The sequence below is a fragment of the Zootoca vivipara genome, chromosome 4, assembly GCF_965207765.1.
Source record: "Zootoca vivipara chromosome 4, rZooViv2.hap1.1, whole genome shotgun sequence".
NCBI classification, from domain to species: domain Eukaryota; kingdom Metazoa; phylum Chordata; class Lepidosauria; order Squamata; family Lacertidae; genus Zootoca; species Zootoca vivipara.
In genome coordinates, this window is record NC_142587.1 from 78581010 (window position 1) to 78603121 (window position 22112).

The 22112-nt window shown below is 45.8% G+C and overlaps 1 protein-coding gene across 1 annotated transcript in view; it reads right to left on the reverse strand.

The window, feature by feature from the left end:
• MTUS2 (microtubule associated scaffold protein 2) overlaps positions 1-22112 on the reverse strand; it is a 193896-nt gene that overhangs the window by 131530 nt on the left and 40254 nt on the right. The window lies entirely within an intron of this gene.

Genomic DNA, 22112 nt, shown 5'->3' on the forward strand with positions numbered 1-22112 from the left:
ATCATTCCTGCCTCACTGATATTTATAGCCATCAAATGCTAGCAGGCAATCATTATGCTCTCCCATCCCCACCCCTTCCTTGTGTGTGTGTCCCCCCCCAACCGCTTTTTAGTTGAGCCAAACATATTTAGGGCTTTTCATCTCCCTGTATACTGCAAGTTAATCCTTCCAGCTTCTTAATCAGTTCTGAAGCTCTTCTCTGAATTCTTTCCAATTTGGTGGCATTTTTACCAGTAATGAGGAGCTCAGGGAGTGGAATAAGAGAGGCACATCTATTACGCTGCTCTCCAAAAGCCAGTTAGAAGACAGATGCAAGGTGACAAGTCCTTAGGTGGGATATCAGCACGATTGTCCTCAGGAAACGCAGCGAAAAGGCCTGCCGTAAGGGAGCAGAAGCACAATTGTGGCCAGTGCATGGAAACGGACAGCGCTCAAAGTTAAGGACTGCGGCCGGTCGGCTGTAAAACCTTTGCTGTGCTTCTGAATAACACTAATGAGTTCAAATTCTGGTTCTGTCCAAAAGTCTCCTTTAGCTGGCAGCCATAAACGCAGCTACATGGAAAAACGAGGCAGTGAAATTAACATAGCAATAAAGCAGAAGAGGTGGGTTAATAATGACAGATAGTAGGGGGACTGTCAACTATGTTGTTTGTTGAGTTAAAAGTATAAATGGATTGTCCAGATGTTTTTGTAATATGATTTTGTTATTATTAAAAGTGAACGGATATGTATTGGATATTGCAACTGACTATGTAATTAATTTGTTTAATTAGTGTTCTCTGTCATGTTCCACTTTTTATTGTAGAGTTGAATGGCTGGCAATGGTGTTAAGCAAGAAAGATTTGGATTTGGTCAGGGTGATGGAAGTTGTAATCCAACAATACAAGGTTGCCATCCCTTGCATTACAGCTTTAGATGTAAAGAAACCTCTGTGAACCTCGAGTAAATAAGAATGTGCAATGGCTGGTGAGTCAGATTTGAAGTGGCTGTCACCTGACAACGGTAACACTTTTTATCTACAGCAAGCCAGTTCAGGAGTTCAAAATCCTCTCTTTGAAGATACATAATAAATAAATAAAATTCAAGAGAACTGGAAACAAAAGACCTTGGTATGGGAAGGAGGTTTCAACCTCCAACTTCCAGGGCTTTACTACAAAGCAAAAGCTGCCAAGCAAACTTTCTGTGGATGTGTTTTATCAATAACTTGGAGGAGCGTCTCCTCCCCTGTTGCTCAGCCTGGACACTGAGGCCTCCAGCAAGGGTCTTCTGGCGGTTCCCTCACTGCAAGAAGTGAGGTTACAGAGAACCAAGCAGAGGGCCTTCTTGGTAGTGGCGCCCACCCTGTGGAACGCCCTCCCATCAGATGTCGAAGAAATAAACAACTATCTGACTTTTAGAAGACATCTGAAGGCAGCCCTGTATTGGGAAGTTTTTAATGTTTGATGTTTTAGTGTGTTCTGATATAAGCTGTGAGCCACCCAGAGTGGCTGGGGAAACCTAGCCAGGTGGGTGGGGTATAAATTATTATTATTATTATTATTATTATTATTACAGTAACTTCATTTTGGTCCTAAAAGAACAGTAACATCTTTCCCTTTCATCTGAAAGGGAGTTCAGCTGTAAACAAAGCAACCAGTTATTATGTGTGCAATTCACACCCTGCAGTGCCATTTACTTTAATGGAAGACTACAACTTGAGATTTTAAAAAACCCCATCTATCTATCTATCTAGATTAACATTTATATCCTTCTGTTATATACTGAAATCTCTCTCTCCACAAGGGTGGAGAGAGGCTATCACTCAAAAACTCAGTGATTGACAGAAACCCAGTCCTTAAGAGTAAGGGGCTCCTCTCAGGGGGTGAAATTTTCCACCGCCCTAGCATTTTCTGGGAATCTATAGTCTTTCTTCCACCACCCCACCCCCTATGATACCACAAAAGCTATAAAGTCTGCCCTAGTTAGAGAACCACTGCAGCTTTCAACAGGCTTCATCCCCCTAAGAAGGGCTGACCAATTTGCATTCAATTTCCCATGGGAAAAGGGGGAAAGGTATAGCTGTTTTTAGATTCCCTATAGTGGTGGAGAGGGAAAACTGCACTTTTTTCTCTCAAAAGAACACATTTGGTTCTGAATAGCAAGTTGGGCTAGAAAGACAAGGAGCAGCTCCAAAACCATTTGGGCTCTTATGAAACAGATACAGTACAAGGCAAATATTGGGGCTGGTGCATACCCCTGGTAAATGCATAGGAGGAAAGTCAACCTCTTCATATATCATGTGTGTGTGTGTGTGTGTGTGTGTGTGTGTGTGTGTGTGTGTGCAGTGGAACCTTGGAAGCCAAAGGCCTTTGAACTCGAACGTTTTGTCTCCCTGTAGTAAAACTACACCCCACCCTTCTTACCCAGTCCTCCTGGGCACCAACAGGGACTGGTCAAGAAAGGGAAGAGTGCACAGTATTGTACAAAGTACAAGCCAAAAGGTAGAACTGCCATCACTTCCTTTCTCCAGGCAGCCCTAAAGTGGGAGTACAAGAAAGAGGACCCCCCTTCTTATTGGCTTACTTGGCCCGGAGTCACTTTACCGTGACGCAGACTTACGGAGTCATTTTAGAAATTCAACAGGTATGTGTCCAAATGGCCAGGCACTGGTACAGCTTCCCCGAGCAAAGGCACAGAAACAAAAGGCAAAAGTCCTTCTCCGAATTTATTTTTAAAAGGGGGGGACAACTTAAAAGGCTACATATTTCTTAAAAGGCAACAAACCTGAAAATAAAAACATTGTAAAATATAACGAACTAGAACATACTCACAAAGTAACAATATTTCAAAGCATAGTAAATGGTCAGGAATGGTTCCCCCAGCAGGACTCCCCCAGGCGAGGTGCCACGGCAGAGTGGAAGGTCCTTTGCATCTCAATCCCCAAAACCTTTATCCTTGAAACGCCACGTGAGGGACGGGTTAGGGGCCAATCATCTTTTGAGTTTAATTACAAATTTACCAATGACAAGGGGATGAGAATGTATCTCCTGATTGTCAAAAGATCAGCACAGCTGAACTTTGTTTATACTCAGAGACCTTGAGAACAAAGACACTCCCTAAATTCCCGGGCCTCTCCTGACACATACCAGGATTTCTTAATAACCTCCAGCGTCTTTTATAATCCAATCCACAACTCAAGCCCCCAGCTGTACCAGGTTCTCACTTTGCATTGTAAATCAGATAAGATCTCATCCTGCTCTAGAGTCAGGATACAATTAGTTTACACTCCCAAAGACAGGGAAGGTGAAGGGGTTCCTCTTAAGGGGACCAGATACCCATTCCCCAGAATGCCACACTCCGGCATAACCTAACAGTTGGCATACAAGGATTTCCTAATTTCACTATACACTCCCGAACAATCGAAACCCGGAAGTGGTTGTTCCAGTTTTTGAATGATTTTCGGAAGCCGAACATCTGGCGCGGCTTCTGATTGGCTGCAGGACGCTCCTGCAGCCAATTAGAAGCCTTATTTTGGAAGTCAAATGCTTTGGAAGTCGAACGGCCTTCCGGAACGGATTCCGTTCGACTTCCAAGGTACAACTATACTGAGATTCCCCATAAAGATTGTTTTCCATGCTTAGGATAAAAACTCCTTGAAATCACCCAGCTGACTAGCCTTCTAAATGAGAGAACAAAATTCTGAGGTGGATGGATGAACAGTCTGACTCAGTATAAAGCAGCCTCCTCTAATGCACATGTTCCGCTGGGTAATTATTTATTGAATTTTGCCAAGTATTTACTTTACATGTATTATTCATTCTGTTACCATATGTGCATTAGCTTTAATTATATTCATTTTATTTTTATTTTATTTTGAAGAAGAGTTCACAGCAAACAAGAGAATTACCTTCCCACTGGGCACAGATAAATCAAGAATCGGCAAGTTCAGAGTTACTTAAAAATAAGAAGATAAAAATGATAATGATAATAATGAAAGACAGAAAGCAGCTGGAAGAGCATTGGAATTTCATTATGTTCATGCTTTCATTTCCTATTTTCATGCTCATTAGGGCTTTTTTGTAAGATAATGTAAGATGCTGGCTACTGAAAAATCTTCAGAGGTTAAATGAGGATGCTGAATAGGAATAGCTGAAGAATGTCAGCAAAGGAAGACAATATTCATCAAAATCGGAGGGAAAAATTCTTCATGAATAAAAAATTGTTTACACATTAAGGTGTATAGGATGTTAACCTGGCCCTGCAGGCCCAAAGAACTTCTGGATGCAGCAAACCTTAGGGTAGTCTTAAGGATCTAAAATGGATAGGAGCAGTGGTGCAAATGTTTTCCTCTGTATAACCTTTGTCTGCAGAGACACTGACTGGCTAAGGGGCAGTGTCCAATGCGATCCAGGTTCCACATGCAGATACGCACACTGTGAATGATATGGATGTAATCTAATATTGGTGTGATGGGGAACCTGTGGCGCCCTCAAATGCTGTTGGGTTGCATGTCCCACCACCTCTGATCATAGTGGCCAGGACTGATGGGAAACCAACAACAGCTTCTCCATCCTTGGAACAGTGGCCAGATCTGTTTTCTCTGGGGAAAGATGCAGTTGGTGCCCCAACTGAAACTGAACAAAAGTTATTCCTAGCTACAGCAGTCACCTGGCCATCCAAAAGCAATGCTGGATTCAGGAGCAACCCCCCCCCCCAAACTTTTTTTTTTAAAAAAATCATTTTTATTGATTTTACAGAAAAACACAATACTTTAAACACATAATATACAAACAAAAATAACAAGAAAAAACAACATTACAAAAATAACAATAACAAACACAAAAATCAAAATACCAAATCCTTTTCCTTTAACATTGTATGGGGGGACTTCCTCGAGTTCCCTCTATCTGCGGTTCATTGGTGACCTTGCTGTCAAGTCACAGCCTCTTAACCTACCTCACAGGGTTGTTGTGGAGATTAATTTGGGAGGGGGGGGGTAAACGATGCACTCCTTGAAGAAAAAAGTAGGATATAAATGCAATAAATAAGCTCCTGTGTTTACCTGCTAAAGAAAGCTGGAGGGACAGCCAGTCACCAACCTGGCATCCAGAAATCTCCATGTGGTCGCAATTGGACCCATGCCAGTTAGAAAACACACCTGGCACATGGGGGATTTTGAATACCAAGATGCACTTTTAAAACCGCATTTAGAAAGAGGGTGAAATATTCTAGGCTTTCCCACATAAGTTACTAAAACGCATTCAAGATCTCCAGGGTCCCCATGACCTCAAAAAAATCAAAGTATAAATAAACCAAAGGCAAAACACTAAAAGAAAAACACTACTAAGAGCTAGATAAGCAACATCTTCCATTATAGTCTAGGAGGGTAATTAAGAAAGTTCAACAAATGATTTGATTAAATAAACTTCCAGTGTATAGGCCCGAAGAATGGCAGAGTAAACTTTACATCAAAAGCTAGAGAGAACACCAACAGTAGAACTTTCGAAAATGGGTTATGAAGGCATGTAATTTACTTGGATTTGCATAAAGCTATTGAGGAGGTCACACGCAGGGGAGTATTAATGAAAACAAGTAATTTTACACTGAAATGGAGAGGCCTCTTGCGGATTAAAAAGTGAGAATAGAAACACCAGGGGGGATTAAATGGTCTTTTGGCATGATGAAAAGAAGCGAATATGTGGGTGCTCTGAATATTAGAGTTGGCCAATGAATTCCGCAATAATCTTGAGTATAAAATAGGAACGATTGAGATAGAATGTGCTGATGACACAAAAATAATTTGGGTCAGAGAATACAAGTGAGGACTGAGGAATTCCAGAAGGATCTAATCAAGCAGGGCGGTTGCGCAATAAGATGGCAGAGATAAATTTTAATGAAGGTAAAGGTAAAAGGCAAATGCTTACGAGGAGGAATAGTTTCGGTTTCAGCTGTTCAAAGAGACTGATTACCCAGCACATCTCAGCAGAAGAGACGGTGCCTGTTGCTTTATAAACTTCAGCAAAGATGGAGGGGAAGGGGATCTGGAAAGTATAAAGCAGAGGTGCAGAAATGCAGCTCTCTAAATGCTGCTGAATTCAGTCTCTCATCAGTCCCAGCCAGCATCACCAACAGGCAAGGATGATGGGAGCTGTAGTTAGGGTTGCCACCCATTCCTTTAAAAAACAACAACTGGATTGTCTCATTTTTGAACAACAGCGTCCCTTGACCCGTTTGGACTTCAAACAGGGCGCCTTCTGTCCTGTTTTCAAAGTCATGAAAAAATTAAATTGGCATTAACGTTCCCTCCTTTGTGTGCTCGCCCTAACTTGCTTGTCTCACGCAACAAAGCTTTCTAGGCACCTCAGAAGTTGAGCCCGCCCTCCAAATCTGGCTGACTGATGCTCCAGGTTAGCCAATAGAACTCACCAGCCAGCAGGCTCTTCTGGATTGGGCTGAGCTCTTGTCAATGGCTTGAAGAGGAGACCAGGTAAAGCTTGGAAAGACTCCTGATAGAAGCCCTGGAGAGTGGCTGGCAGTCAGTGCAGACAATACTGAGCTATAAGGTGCGATGGTCAGACTCTACACAGTATAAGGCAGGTTCCTATGTCCCTAAGAGGCAATGCACAACTCAGCTTTGCCCTCTCCTCATTGGGCCCAGCCTCTAAACTGCAGAAGAGGCACCAGAACGTCGAAGAAAATGCATTATGTATCACACTTGCTCCCGCCCCCAAACTGCATGCAGTATATGTGCTAATCCGACAATACCTAGCTCACATTTGAAGTAGTTGGCAATCAACATTCTTTGCTGTAAAGAAAATTTCCACTGGTTAATTAACAAAAAATTGCTATCAGCTACTGTAATATTGATTTGTCCTCAGCTGCAAAATTAGGAGCCCCTATTCAAACAAATTCCCTCATTTGATTCAATGCGTCACAGTGTTTATCAGGTTTCGTTTCCAATATGCAAACGCCTGAAAATCGTGTTGCTGCGTTTCATAAACAGAGACTAGGCCCATTCAGGGATGCTAGGAATGTCAATAGCTGTTAACTACAAAGAGAACAGAGTCAGGGGCTACAGTCTCCTGACTCCCTAGTAATTAAACTGCAAGGGAAAGAAAGCAATCAACAGGAATGAAAAACTCTGATGAAATGGGGAGTGTATCATTGTATTCATTTGTCTTATCATTTATTATTTCATTACATCTCTGTGTACTTCTGTTGTTGACCCTGTAATGAATACATTTTAGAATTAAATGCAACAAAGGCTCTTACCCAGACAAGGCACCTCCAGGAGGACCGTGATTAGCATCTGATTTGCTGTCCCTTTGGAAACCCTTTGGAAACCTTCAACGCTGTTCTGGATTGTTTCCCAACCCTCTGGAGTGGAAGCAGGGGCAGGGGCATAAGGCACTATAGGGCAGAGGTGGGAAACTTCTCTCCAGGGCTGTCAGTACTTTGAACTGCTTGAACTGTAATAAGGTCCCTATTGTCTGGATGGAGGTGGGGGTTGTGTGTGTGTGTGTACCTCCGAGTTTCGCAAAGCTGGGATATAGTCTACTATGCAAAGGTAAGAGTAACATCCATTCTCTTGCTCCACCCACTTTTGCCTCTGGCCCTGCCCACCCCTGGCATGCGGCCTCCAGAAAGTTGGTCATGAGAGAATATAGCCCTCAGGCTCAAAAGGTTTCTCACCCCTGCAAAAGGAGAAAGTGGGAATCAGCAAAAATCACATCTTTCCCTTCAGCCAAGTGGAGCTTCTGCTGGGTCAGTGATGCACATCGTATTGAGTGAATATGTTTCCAAACAATAGATGTGGCTATAGTATTATCTTCCTGCTTAGTTACGGTCCTTTTTGCTGTTGGCCTCTTGGTACACTTAGAAACCCTTACCAACGATCTGGAAAAATAGGCAAGGCCAGAGATACAGTAGTGATCCTTAAAGCTTATTTTTTGAAGCAAGAATTGAAATGCACAGAAGTCTATCAACCTGCAGATACTCAAAGGTAGGATTCTTGTAAAATACAGAAAGCAACCCCATCACAAACCTTTGCCTAATAAGTCTTCCCAAAGCAGAGTTATGTTTAACCATTTATTACCCTTCAACATATGTTACTAAGGAAGCGCCTGTATTTCCCAGTGAGAAAGGAAAATGTCGGACATGCGATAGAGTCAAAAGATTTTGGGAAATGATATATAATGAATTGAAAAAGATTTTTAAATATACCTTTCCCAAAAAACCGGAGGCATTTCTGTTAGGAATTATGGGAGGGGAGATTGTGAAAGAAGATCAAATACTGTTTATGTATGCGACAACCGCGGCCAGGACTTTGTTGGCCCAAAATGGAAAACCCAGGAAATACCAACGATCGACGAGTGGCAGATGAAACTGATAGACTATGCAGAATCAGCAAAACTGACTTGCAGGATCCGAAACCAGGGAGAGACAAAGTTCCGAAAAGACTGGAGTAAATTTGTGGATTATATGGAGAAGAACTGTAGAAGTTTAAAAACACTTGCAGGACTGAAATAAATCCTACGAATTGACTAAAGTGAGGGCAATAATAAACTGCGAGACAGGAGTAAACAAGAAAACCGTGGGAAGGGAGGGAGGGAAGTCAAAGCTCGGCAGAGCAAAATGAGATGGGTGAATTTAAGATGAAATTGTATTAAAAATGTTGTTTTGTTTGTTAATTTGGAAAAATTGAATAAAAATTATTATTTAAAAAAAAGAGAAAGGAAAATGTGACCATTCCATTGACATATTCTTAGAAACAACTATAGTCATTTCTGTACCCAGCTATTATGCAGAGGCTACAGTGTCAGACCCTGATGTCATGAGCCAGTTATTCCATCAGGCTATAATTTGCGTCACTGGTCCCAGAGGCAGGAATTCCAGCCTGCCAATATTAAGTTTCTGGCTTTCAAGTCCACTTACTACCTTACTGCTGAGTTTTGCCACTCTGTCTTCCATGGAATGAGGTTTCCATGGCACAGTTTAACAACATGTTTCAGCAGGAATATCAGGTTCTCTGATTTCAGATTTCTTGCTTCCTCTTCCATCTTTGATACTGCAAAATTCAAGGTAAATCTGGGCAAACTTTAAGCAAAAAAACTTTGGAACAGAAAGTTCAGTCACCTAAAGGCATATGCTTTGAGGCCCAAAAATATTGACAGGGCAATCTTTTGCATGTTTTTTTTTAAATATTCATTTTAAAAGCTTTTATATACCACTTAATATATCAAAAATATTTTTCTTCCCAGTTTAGTGTTAGTAATAGTATTGTTAAGTTCTGTCCACAACTAGCACTGCCATCATATGGGATCAGGTGTTACATTATTTATGTGGTTTTGCATCTTCTCTCCTTTAAAACACTGCGTTTATATTTTAATGTTCAGTATTTTTTTAAAAAAATCAGTAAATAATAATCATTACACAGGTGTAAGCCCCATAGTACACTTTTATTTGGAAGTAAGTCCCATTGAAATTAGTGTGACATCTGAGTGAACACGGATAGGATTATGCTGTCAGCTTCCCTGATCTTAAACTGAATGCTTGTGCAACCCTCACCATTACATAGCTATCAGCTAAGGCAAGGGTAGCCATGTGGGGCTTTCCATATGTTGTTGATCTCCAACTCCCATCAGCCCCAGCCAACATGGTCAACAGTCAGGGATGCTGAGAGTTGTAGTCCAACAAAAAACATCTGGAAGGCACAATTCTGGAAGGCTACCCGCCAGCTAAGGCAACACTTAATTTCTATTTTATCATATGGTTAGAGCATGGTTCTGATAATGCCAAGGTCGCAAGTTTGATCCCTGTACAAACAGCTGCATATTCCTGCATTGGAGGGGGACTAGATAAGCCTCACCATCTCTTCCAACTCTATGATTCTGTGGTACGCTTCTAAGAAGTTTAGAACATAAAGCTTCACTCACTTTGATTTTTGTGAAATTGTAGGCAGACTTTTAAAATGTAGCAGATGGAGTGAGGGGGAGTTTAAAGATTTGCAAAACATCTACTTCATAATGAATATATATATGCCACTTACATTTCTTCAGCTGAATGCTTTTCTTACTGTCCGCAGATGCATTTTCAAACATTAATGAAAGCAAAGGCACAACATAAAACAGTGTGTATATTAGAATCCCAAGTATCTCGTGCATAAAAATTCCATCCAAAGCTGTAGCCGCTATCATTATTTCAGCCTCTCACTCCCAGCTCAGCAGTATCCTGCTGTTACATGCACCTCATAGCACTTTATAAGCATTTTCTTCCTAGTTAAGCATGTAACTAGGAAATAATCTTCCTAGCAACCTGAATATAAACATACAGCACAAGAGGAAGAAGTTATTAGTAGGCAAGTAAACTTGGTTACCTGCCAAGAAGGAACCTATGAAAAAAAATGTGTAGGTAGAAAAATAGAATGCTTGCTGAAAGGTTTCTTTTGTGAAATGGGCTGTGTTTTGCCAGACTCTCACAGTGGACTATAGACAAATCACTGCTTTCCAGGACATGTACCTGGGTACAGCAAATAAATGTGAGTACAGTTGCCGTTTATGATCCGGTATCCTGGATTGCAGTCTAATTCCTACATAGAAATTGTTTCCTTTATAGGAATTTTGCATTACATGAACCAGTTTTATTTGGTTATTCAAACTGTCCCAGAGCTACAATTCTCAGAGTTCCGAGGAAAGAGGGATTCACAGATTCTGCCCCCCGGTTTAAACAGATTGCTGAAAAGTAAAAATAAAGATTTTTTTAAATGAAAAACTCTCATTTCATCTGTAAGTGGCTCTAGAAGCATTAGGAACATGGAATTTTCATAATTCTGCTCAGAGCTCTGTTTGGCCTAATTGTTCCAGTACAGTTATTATTGAATAAAACTACTGTCCTCATGCCTTGATTGGACAAACTGCGTAGTAGAAACCTGACATGCTCAAAGGTTTCATAGCAAGAACTAAAAACAGGTGGATGTCCCACAGAGTAAATCTAATTCTCCAATTAGATCATGGAAATGTGAACCTAAATGCCGTCAATACATATTGATTAAGCAAATGGATACAAAAAGGGTAGCTGCTCAATGATGGGAAATCCCTGCTCTCTTTGGGGATGGGGGTGCAGGTTTTCCATTAATGATCCTGTTTCCTTTTTTAAAAAAAATCTTTATTGATTAAAAATAGCATATTAACACATGCATAACTGAAAAGAAAGCAAATGATCCTGTTTCCAGATGTTGTTTCTCTTCCCACCATCATCTTTGGAAACAGCTTACATGATACTTTCAAGAAAGAGCCTCTGGACAAGTGAGGAATAACTTCCTCTCTGTCTCTGATGGAAGCTCAGCATTTAATGCCTTTTGTTTACAAGGGGGAGGTGGGGTAGGGGGCTGAGCATCTTCAGTGGGGCTGGAAGATACTCCCTGTCTGAAATCCTAGGAAGCTGCTGCCAGTGTTGACAATACTAGGCTGGATAGTTTAATGATCTGATAAGGCAACTTCATAGCTGTTTACCCTCGTAGGATTAATGTGTGTCCTTCAGAGTGAAAGTTCTTAAGGCAGGCATCCCCAAACTTCGGCCCTCCAGATGTTTTGGACTACAATTCCCATCATCCCTGACCACTGGTCCTCTTAGCTAGGGATCATGGGAGTTGTAGGCCAAAACATCTGGAGGGCCGCAGTTTGGGGATGCCTGTCTTAAGGTATGGCTTATATGGTACTCTGGAAGCAGCCCAAGACAACTACCTGCTTCCTCCAAAATGACTGGCCTGAAGTAGTTGACAAATCGCTGTTCAGCTGTGATCCAGATTATCAGCAATCATTCATTCACATAGTAACTGGGAATCTCTAGTTGAAGTTCTTTGAAATCTCTACTATCATTTTGTTATCTCACATATTTTACGGAATACTTAAGAAGAGATATCAAACTGTGCTGTTTCTAATTCACAGCTTTCTATTGCTAGAGAAGTGCAAAAACAGAGAGAGCCAGCAGTTACCCGGAGAGAAGCAAGACTGCTTAGTTTCTTTGCCAGATTGCTGTGGAGACTTGACAGCGCATGTAGCAAACAACCCAAGACAGCAGGTGTTACCTTTCTGACCAAATTATTCATCGTAATGCATTTAAAATATGTTTAAATATGCTATACGTTTTTAAAAGTGAGCAGCAGACTGCTTTCTTGCTCCTGATTCTATTGTCACAAACCTTTGCAGTGAAAACATTCAAGGAAAATCCCAATCTAACCAAATACCTTGCCTCAACATGAGAGAATTTATTAGCAGCTTAATATAAGCATTAAAAAGAAAATGAAACATGCTCACATCAAAAGGCAGGCACAGAGCTCATGAGCCTTTCGAAGGCAATAAGCTTCCCTTAACCTCCAATTCTCCTGTTGTGGGAACTGCAAGTCACTCAATATAATAAGAATATAACTGGGTCAATAAAATGGGGTCATCCTTCACTAGTAAGCCTCACAAAGTAAGTTGTGGAAGAGATTACTGCCACGTTGAGATGGGATTCAATTTAGTTTAAGATTATGATCATAATTCAACCGTATCTTATTTGTCTTCTTTTGTGCTATTTGAGAAACTTGAGATTTTTTTTAAAAAATCCTTCCTGGAATTCAGATCATGGGATAATATCGATGATGCGTTTCTGCCATGATGCTTTAATAATATCCCTGCAACCTTCAGTGTGGAAGTCTCTTAAAGCCCTTCAGACACAACCAAATAATAATAGTGTAATTAAAGAACATTTCCAGTGTTGTGTGACCATAGGAGACATGTATAGCAGCCTTACTCAGCCTGGTGCCCACCAGATATTTGTTGGACTACAACACCCATCTTCTCTCACCACTGGCAACGCTGCCTGGGGTTGATAGGAGTCCAATAACATCTGGAGGGCACCAGGTTGGATAACCCTGCTTTTCTTTAACACTGGGCCCAGCTATCGTGAGTCCAACAATACTGTCAGCGCAGGGCCGGCCCTACGTATAGGCTGGGTGGCGCAGGGCACCATGGCGCCGGCCTGCCAGGAGGGCGCCGGGAGCTGCGCCCGCCCGCTGGCCGGCCGGTCCGCCGAGCGCTGCGCCCACCGCGCTGGGAAACGGGGCGGGAGGGCGCCGGAGAGATCGCGCTGTGCCTGCCCGCCCGCCCACCGCGCTGGGAAACGGGGCGGGAGGGCGCCGGAGAGATCCGGCGCACCATGGCGCGGGGGGGTGCTTAAGACAGCCCTGTGTCAGCGTCAGGGTCAGATTGGCCGGTCCAGAAGGAGGAGGAGGATCAAATGGCAGGTCCTGAACAGTGAAAACGTGGTTTGGGGGAGACTGAGCTCTCCCTTTTCCACCTAGACATCAGTCACTGTGGGAGGGGAAGGAGGGATGCTGCCCCCCCCCCACTCCTGCAGAGCAGAGAGCCTCAGTGGAGGCTGGAAGAGCTTTGCTCAGCTGACGGCAAAGAGTGAACAGGAGGTGGCAGCCATTGAACAGGGGGCTGAACATGAGGGTGCAGCCTTCAGATGGGAGCAGACCCATGCGCCCCAACAAAGTGTGTGCTTCCAGGTTTGACATTCCCACATTGTGAGAGTCTCTTGTAAATGAGCACGCCATGCCTCATCTTTAAAAGCTTGGCAGGAGGGGTGGGGAAACGCTGGGACATCTTTGTTGCTTGCATCTAGTTGCACCTAGCTCCTGAACCCCTGAATTATGTCTCCTGAGCACTGTGTCTACTGCTAAGCCTGTACTGTTATTCGGCTGAATAAAGATATTGTTGTGAGTTTTGGGGAGTTAACCTGCATGTTGCCCAGGTACCTTTTAATTCCCAAGGTCCTGGATCCATCTGGCAAGGGTTAAAATATAATGGAAATCCACACACTTCCTTTTGTCCTCCCAGGAAAAACCGTTCTTTAGTGCTCAATCAGAGCAAACAGCATGTTTGTTCCAACTCTCAAGCTGAAGAGCAGGTAAAGAGCAGAAAACCACTCAGATCTGTGCTTTTTAGGCATGGGACAAGCAGAAGTGTGGACAAGTCCTTTGTCAGGCAAGTTTCTTTGAGAGAATGACCATAGTTGCCACCTAAGGATCACCATTAGTATAACAAAAGGAGTGATGATGCCCTCTGGGGCAAATGGGTGGGCTTTCCCCCTCCACACCAGGCTGGCACTTAGAAGGACAAAAGCCAGAGTGTATGTGAGCTGGGAGCAGGCTGCAGGTGGAAGCTAGAGAGACAGAGCCATGCTTGATTTCTGCTGGACACTTAAGGCTGTGACTATGGGAGGAGCAAGACATTTTGGGATGTTAACGCTGTGAGCTCTTCCGTCTTAGGCTCAGGTTGCATATATGTGTAAATGAACCATATATAATAAAGACACCACCGTCTCCACTATCCCTAATGGCAAGGAAATCAAACATGGGGAAAGCGCCTGGAAAATTTCGCACCCCTCAAAGATTGAGGTGGTGTGCAACACTGTATTTCTTACAAGAGCCTCTGTCAGCATATTTGGGCAGGAGTCAGAGCACCGCCATGGGAAAAGCGGGGCAGTGCCCCTCCGCCTCCCAAAGCAAGCTCTGGCTGCCCACAGGGCCTACAGGCTCTCCCCTCCTCATTCTCCTCACCTGTCTCATTCTAAATGCAACAGTGCACTTGCATTTTCATAATTCCCACTATTTATACAGACACCCTGGTAAAATTGACAGTTCCCCGGGGAGACCTATGCGGATGCACTGAAATCCACAATTCTGTTTGTTGACAGTATTCTGGCCGAAGTCACAACATACCAACTCGGGTGGAAATTTTGAAATAAAGGGAAAAAATAGAGCATATTTGCCAAAGCATATTTCTCCCACTCAATTTCAAAGTTCTCCCACTCAATCCCTTGCATACTAACTAGAATTTTTAGCATCACGTTTAGTTCATGGATGAATTCTTCTCTGCTTCATACAGAAGAACTGGTTCAGTAATTGCAAGCTTTCTATAAGAAACAGAGGAAAGAATGCTCCTCCCCCAGAGTTCTCAATTTAATTCATAAAATAAACACATATGCATTGATGGTTCCATACACATGTACCTGGAAATAGTTGCTTGACGGCTCGTCCTCTCAAAACAACATACCCGAATGCAATGAATGGCTTAAAGGATGGAATGAAAAAACAATTGAGGAACTTGAGCCAAACAGAGGAGATGCTCATCAACAAAAGTAAGAAGAATTCCTGCTGGATCTGACTGAAGTCCCATCTGGACCCATTTACAAATCATCAGTAAAACAATCACCTCTTATAAAACACTATTAGCAGAACAACTAAAAAAATAAGCTAAGCAGCAGACCCAGAACAAAAGATCCACAAAACATATTCTTATGTTCTTAAATGTATGGTGCAAATGCAGCCATAGAGGTAGACTGGGCCCCCTGTATGGTTACCTAGCACCTGCCTTCACATCCCTTCCAGCCCCTTGTACAGTGTGCAAGTTGCTTCTTTGGCAAGCTTAGCACATTCCAACCTTCCTCCAGTTCATGGACAATGTTGGGTAGGAGACAGGATGAGCTTTGCCGCATCAGAGACTAGGCGCTGCCCAGGACTCTCTCCTGCTGTGAGTGCCCACAGGCCCTGTCCCTGCCTCCTTCCACCTGGTCTAGGGCGGGGCCTGGAAGGCCTCATAAAGGACTGCTGCCGCTGCTCTGCTGCTGGTGCTGCCCAGGACTCTCTCCTGCTGTGAGTGCCCACAGGCCCTGTCCCTGCCTCCTTCCACCTGGTCTAGGGCGGGGCCTGGAAGGCCTCATAAAGGACTGCTGCCGCTGCTCTGCTGCTGGTGCTGCCCAGGACTCTCTCCTGCTGTGAGTGCCCACAGGCCCTGTCCCTGCCTCCTTCCACCTGGTCTAGGGCGGGGCCTGGAAGGCCTCATAAAGGACTGTTGCCGCTGCTCTGCTGCTGGTGCTGCCCAGGACTCTCTCCTGCTGTGAGTGCCCACAGGCCCTGTCCCTGCCTCCTTCCACCTGGTTTAGGGCGGGGCCTGGAAGGCCTCATAAAGGACTGCTGCCGCTGCTCTGCTGCTGGTGCTGCCCAGGACTCTCTCCTGCTGTGAGTGCCCACAGGCCCTGTCCCTACCTCTCTCCACCTGGTTTAGGGCGGGGCCTGGAAGGCCTCATAAAGGACTGCTGCCGCTGCTCTGCTGCTGGTGCTGCCCAGGACTCTCTCCTGCTGTGAGTGCCCACAGGCCCTGTCCCTGCCTCCTTCCACCTGGTCTAGGGCGGGGCCTGGAAGGCCTCATAAAGGACTGCTGCCGCTGCTCTGCTGCTGGTGCTGCCCAGGACTCTCTCCTGCTGTGAGTGCCCACAGGCCCTGTCCCTGCCTCCTTCCACCTGGTCTAGGGCGGGGCCTGGAAGGCCTCATAAAGGACTGCTGCCGCTGCTCTGCTGCTGGTGCTGCCCAGGACTCTCTCCTGCTGTGAGTGCCCACAGGCCCTGTCCCTGCCTCCTTCCACCTGGTCTAGGGCGGGGCCTGGAAGGCCTCATAAAGGACTGCTGCCGCTGCTCTGCTGCTGGTGCTGCCCAGGACTCTTCCTGCTGTGAGTGCCCACAGGCCCTGTCCCTGCCTCCTTCCACCTGGTTTAGGGCGGGGCCTGGAAGGCCTCATAAAGGACTGCTGCCGCCGCTCTGCTGCTGGTGCTGCCCAGGACTCTCTCCTGCTGTGAGTGCCCACAGGCCCTGTCCCTACCTCTCTCCACCTGGTTTAGGGCGGGGCCTGGAAGGCCTCATAAAGGACTGCTGCCGCTGCTCTGCTGCTGGTGCTGCCCAGGACTCTCTCCTGCTGTGAGTGCCCACAGGCCCTGTCCCTGCCTCCTTCCACCTGGTCTAGGGCGGGGCCTGGAAGGCCTCATAAAGGACTGCTGCCGCTGCTCTGCTGCTGGTGCTGCCCAGGACTCTCTCCTGCTGTGAGTGCCCACAGGCCCTGTCCCTGCCTCCTTCCACCTGGTCTAGGGCGGGGCCTGGAAGGCCTCATAAAGGACTGCTGCCGCTGCTCTGCTGCTGGTGCTGCCCAGGACTCTCTCCTGCTGTGAGTGCCCACAGGCCCTGTCCCTGCCTCCTTCCACCTGGTCTAGGGCGGGGCCTGGAAGGCCTCATAAAGGACTGCTGCCGCTGCTCTGCTGCTGGTGCTGCCCAGGACTCTTCCTGCTGTGAGTGCCCACAGGCCCTGTCCCTGCCTCCTTCCACCTGGTTTAGGGCGGGGCCTGGAAGGCCTCATAAAGGACTGCTGCCGCCGCTCTGCTGCTGGTGCTGCCCAGGGGAACTTGAAACAGCACAGAGTCCTTTTTAAAATGCCTTTTAAAGAATTTTTAATGTTTTTATCTTCTTTGGGGTGGTAGGTGGGAGGGATTTTTAGTTGGGTGTGGGAATCTGTTAAATTTTAGTGTATTTGTAATTTTTATTGTTTTTGGTTTTATTGTTTTATTGTGTTTGGGGTGGTAGGTGGGAGGGATTTTTAGTTGGGGGTGGGAATCTGTTAAATTTTAGTGTATTTGTAATTTTTATTGTTTTTGGTTTTATTGTTTTATTGTCTTTTTTGTGTTCTTCTTTTGTTGAGTTCTTTGCTGTTTTTTAGAGGTTTTATTTTGTTTTTAAGGGGAGGGGTCAGGGCTGCCCGGGAGGGGGTCCCAGCAAGCAAAATGGCTGGGGCAGATTCCACAGGGGGGTGTGCACTGGAACAACCGATCTCAGTGGTCACGGGTAGGAGGAGGAGTTACGCTAAGACCAGACCATGTCATTACCGAGGAGGCAGACTTAGTCGTTGTCTGAGGACTATCCCTGCCTCCAGGTCTGGTCCTGACCGGACGGATATTGGAATCAGCAAGGGATACCCACATGACCTGAAGGTGCTGCTGTGCAATGCCAGGTCGATGATGAATAAGACCACCGCCATTCACGACCTGATTGTGGATGGAGGATTTGACCTGGCATGTGTGACAGAGACCTGGTTGGAGGAAGCCGATGGGCCCGTTCTTGGCGCTGCTTGCCCACCAGGTTTCTCTTATGCACAGCAACCCAGGCCATCTGGGCGGGGAGGGGGGGTTGCAGTGATTTTTAGGAAGTCATTAGTTTGCACCAGGCGTCCTATTGGGAAGACCCAGTTCTCTGAGTGCATGTTCTGGAAGTTGGGCAATAGAGGCAGTACAGGATTCCTTTTGGTGTACCGACCTCCCCGCTGCACCAAGGATTCCCTGCCCGAGCTGCTTCAGGTCGTGTCGGATGTGCTCCTGGAGACACCTAGCTTGGTTGTCTTAGGGGATTTTAACATCCATGCCGACACGACCTTACAAGGAGCCGCTCGGGACTTCGTGGAAAGCATGGCCACCATGGGGCTGTCCCTGAATAAGTCTGGCCCAACTCATAGCCGCGGACATGCCTTGGACTTGGTGTTTACCTCTATGGATGTTGGTGATCTGACATTAAGTAAAAGCGAAACAAAAGAAGTGCCATGGTCAGATCACTTTCTGGTGCAACTGGACTTCTCCGCAACCCTTTCCCTCTGCAGGGAGGTGGGACCGATTCGGATGGTCCGCCCCCGCTACTTAATGGATCCAATTGGCTTCCAAAGAGTGGTAGGGGATGTTTTATCCCATGTCGATGGCCTTTCAGCTGATTCCCTGGTGGCCCGCTGGAATGCGGAGTTAACCAGCGCTATTGACTGTCTGGCTCCGAAGCGCCCTCTCAGATTGCATGGAGCCCGGACAGCCCCGTGGTTTTCCCCGGCGCTGAGGGCAATGAAACAGTCGTTGAGACGGCTAGAGCGCCGGTGGCGGAAAACTCATTTTGAATCAGACCGGACACGGGCTAGAGCTCAACTTCGAGCCTACCAAGTGGCAATGGCGACGGCGAAGAGGACCTTCTTCACCGTCTCCATCGCATCTGCAGAAAACAGCAGCAGGAGACTCTTCCAGGTGGTTCGCAATTTAGCGGAACCACCTGCTCCATCCGGGCCCAGTACGGGCCACATGATCTCCTGCAATGATTTTGCAAAGTTTTTTGCAGATAAAGTCGCTCAGATTCGGGAAGAGGTAGACTCCACCGTGGGAGCAGGGCCGGGGCGGGGGAGTGCTAGAGTCCTGTCTAGTCAAGTTTTGTGGGATCAATTTCAATCTGTTACCTCCGAGGATGTGGACAGGCTGCTTAGACGAATGAAACCAACCACCTGTCTCCTTGATCCTTGCCCATCCTGGCTTATAAAAGCTAGCCAGGAAGGGCTGGGCGATGGGCTTCGCGGGTTGGTAAATGCTTCTCTCCATGAGGGAGCCTTCCCAGACCCGCTGAAAGAGGCGGTTATTAAACCGCTTCTTAAAAAACCATCTTTAGATCCGGCCAATATGGCCAACTATCGCCCAGTCTCAAATCTTCCATTCTTGGGCAAGGTGATTGAGCGAGTGGTTGCGGAACAACTCCAGGCACGCCTGGAAGAAGCGGACCATTTGGATCCCTTCCAGTCAGGATTCAGGCCTCATCATGGGACTGAAACTGCCTTGGTCGCACTGGTCGATGATCTCCGGCGGGCTAGGGACAAAGGTAAGAGCTGTTTCCTTGTTCTGCTGGATCTCTCAGCGGCTTTTGACACCATCGACCATAACATCCTTCTGGACCGTCTAGAGGGCTTGGGAGCTGGGGGCACTGTCATGCAGTGGTTCCGCTCCTTCCTCCTGGGCCGTGTTCAGAAAGTGGTGGTGGGGGATGAGTGTTCAGACCCCTGGGCGCTCACTTGTGGGGTGCCTCAGGGTTCTGTCCTCTCCCCCATGCTTTTTAACATCTATATGCAGCCACTGGGAGAGATCATCAGGGGGTTTGGGCTGGGTGTCCATCAGTATGCTGATGATACCCAGCTCTACCTCTCTTTTAAATCAGAACCAGTGAAGGCGGTGAAGGTCCTGTGTGAGTGCTTGGAGGCGGTTGGAGGATGGATGGCGGCTAACAGATTGAGATTGAATCCTGACAAGACAGAAGTACTGTTTGTGGGGGACAGGAGGCGGGCGGGTGTGGAGGACTCCCTGGTCCTGAATGGGGTAACTGTGCCCCTGAAAGACCAGGTGCGCAGCCTGGGAGTCATTTTAGACTCACAGCTGTCCATGGAGGCACAGGTCAACTCCGTGTCCAGGGCAGCTGTTTATCAGCTCCATCTGGTACGCAGGCTGAGTCCCTACCTGCCCACTGACTGTCTCTCCAGAGTGGTGCATGCTCTAGTTATCTCTCGCTTGGACTACTGCAATGCGCTCTACGTGGGGCTACCTTTGAAGGTGACCCGGAAACTACAACTAATCCAGAATGCGGCAGCTAGACTGGTGACTGGGAGCGGCCGCCGAGATCACATAACACCGGTCCTAAAAGACCTACATTGGCTCCCAGTACGTTTCCGAGCACAATTCAAAGTGTTGGTGTTGACCTTTAAAGCCCTAAACGGCCTCGGTCCGGTATACCTGAAGGAGCGTCTCCACCCCCATCGTTCTGCCCGGACACTGAGGTCCAGCTCTGAGGGCCTTCTGGCGGTTCCCTCATTACGAGAAGCCAAGTTACAGGGAACCAGGCAGAGGGCCTTCTCGGTAGTGGCACCCACCCTGTGGAATGCCCTCCCACTAGAGGTCAAAGAGAACAATTACCAGACCTTTAGAAGGCATCTCAAGGCAGCCCTGTTTAGGGAAGCTTTTAATGTTTGATGGATTTCTGTATTTTAGAATTTCTGTTTTTTTTTTTTGGAAGCCGCCCAGAGTGGCTGGGGGAACCCGGCCAGATGGGCGGGGTATAAATAATAAATTATTATTATTATTATTATTATAGGCTAAAGGCATGAGGCCCCTGCAGCCCCTTTCAGCAGGCTTTTCCCCTGTACACATTTAATGTGCGAAGGGGGCTGTAGCTTCAGAACCATCAATTAGCGTTTCAACCAGAGCTATAGTGAGATCATGAATCTGGGGGTGTGTCTGCTGCAAGATGCCCTAGCTAGCCTGAATGCCAGCCACCAGACACGTGCAGAATCTTATTTTGCATGCTGAGCCGGAGAACAACTTATTTTCAGGAAGTGATGCTTAACTCATAATACATCTAAGCATCACAAGACGGACCAATTCATATTCTGAATTAGGTAATTAACAAACTCTGGCAACATCTCTACCGACAAGTGTATTTTGTTCCAGCAACTGATGCTGAATCCAGAGCTCTGTAAATGGCCCCCAACTAGGGGAAGAAAATGGAAGACTCTAATGTGCTCTCTGGTGCACGGTAATTAAGGAAGAAATATTTTTGGCGGATTGTGCAGTTCACGCTGGGAAGCTTCTCCTTTAACCTTCTATCTTTGGAATGTTTTTTAACTTGCATATTTCATAGAATTAAATGGCAAAACCTTTCTGCTGAATTCAACTTTAATCTGACAAGCAGACTATATGCCTTGTTAACACAGATGATCTCTGCCCATACATCCTTAATTAAGACTAGAAAGCTGGCATTCGCTGTTGCTTAAAAGAAAACGTAGATCAAAGATATCCAAATGTGAAATGAATATTTCAAAACCTTGCATCCACTAACCGAAAGTCTAGGGAAGCCAAGTGTCAAAACCCCAGAAGTTGAGCTTGAAGGCAGAAGTTCAAACAGCCAGTGTTAACTAGGCATTTGCTGGGCCTTGTTTTTCTTTCTTTTCTAAAGAAAGAAAGTCAAAATGCATTTATTTATAAAAAGTTTATAAATGCTATCCCCAAGCAGTCCCTGATATCCAATACAACGCAAAAATGTACCTTTGCCTTGTATACCCCTGCCTGGTAACTTTGGTCCTTGGGAAAGAAACTCTTAGTAGTGTCAAAGCCTTTTCTCGGTCTTGATTTCATACACCCTATCTCAAGTCAAGCTTTGTGAATTGCAATCTCAAGTCAAGCTTTGTGAATTGCAACTTATCACCAAGCTCAAAACCATGGAGGGACCTGGTTTGAACAGAGATATCGGGTTCTTATCTCATTATACATGATAAGCGATCTTCAGCCATCTCAACCCTTGCTTTTTCATGCAAAACCATTTGCAGTCGTTTGCGGTCATCAACAGCTATCAGTCAGTCAATCACCCATTTCCACCACCCTTCTGAGTGATCCCCCCTCCCCATCCCCACCCCTCCCCACCCCTTC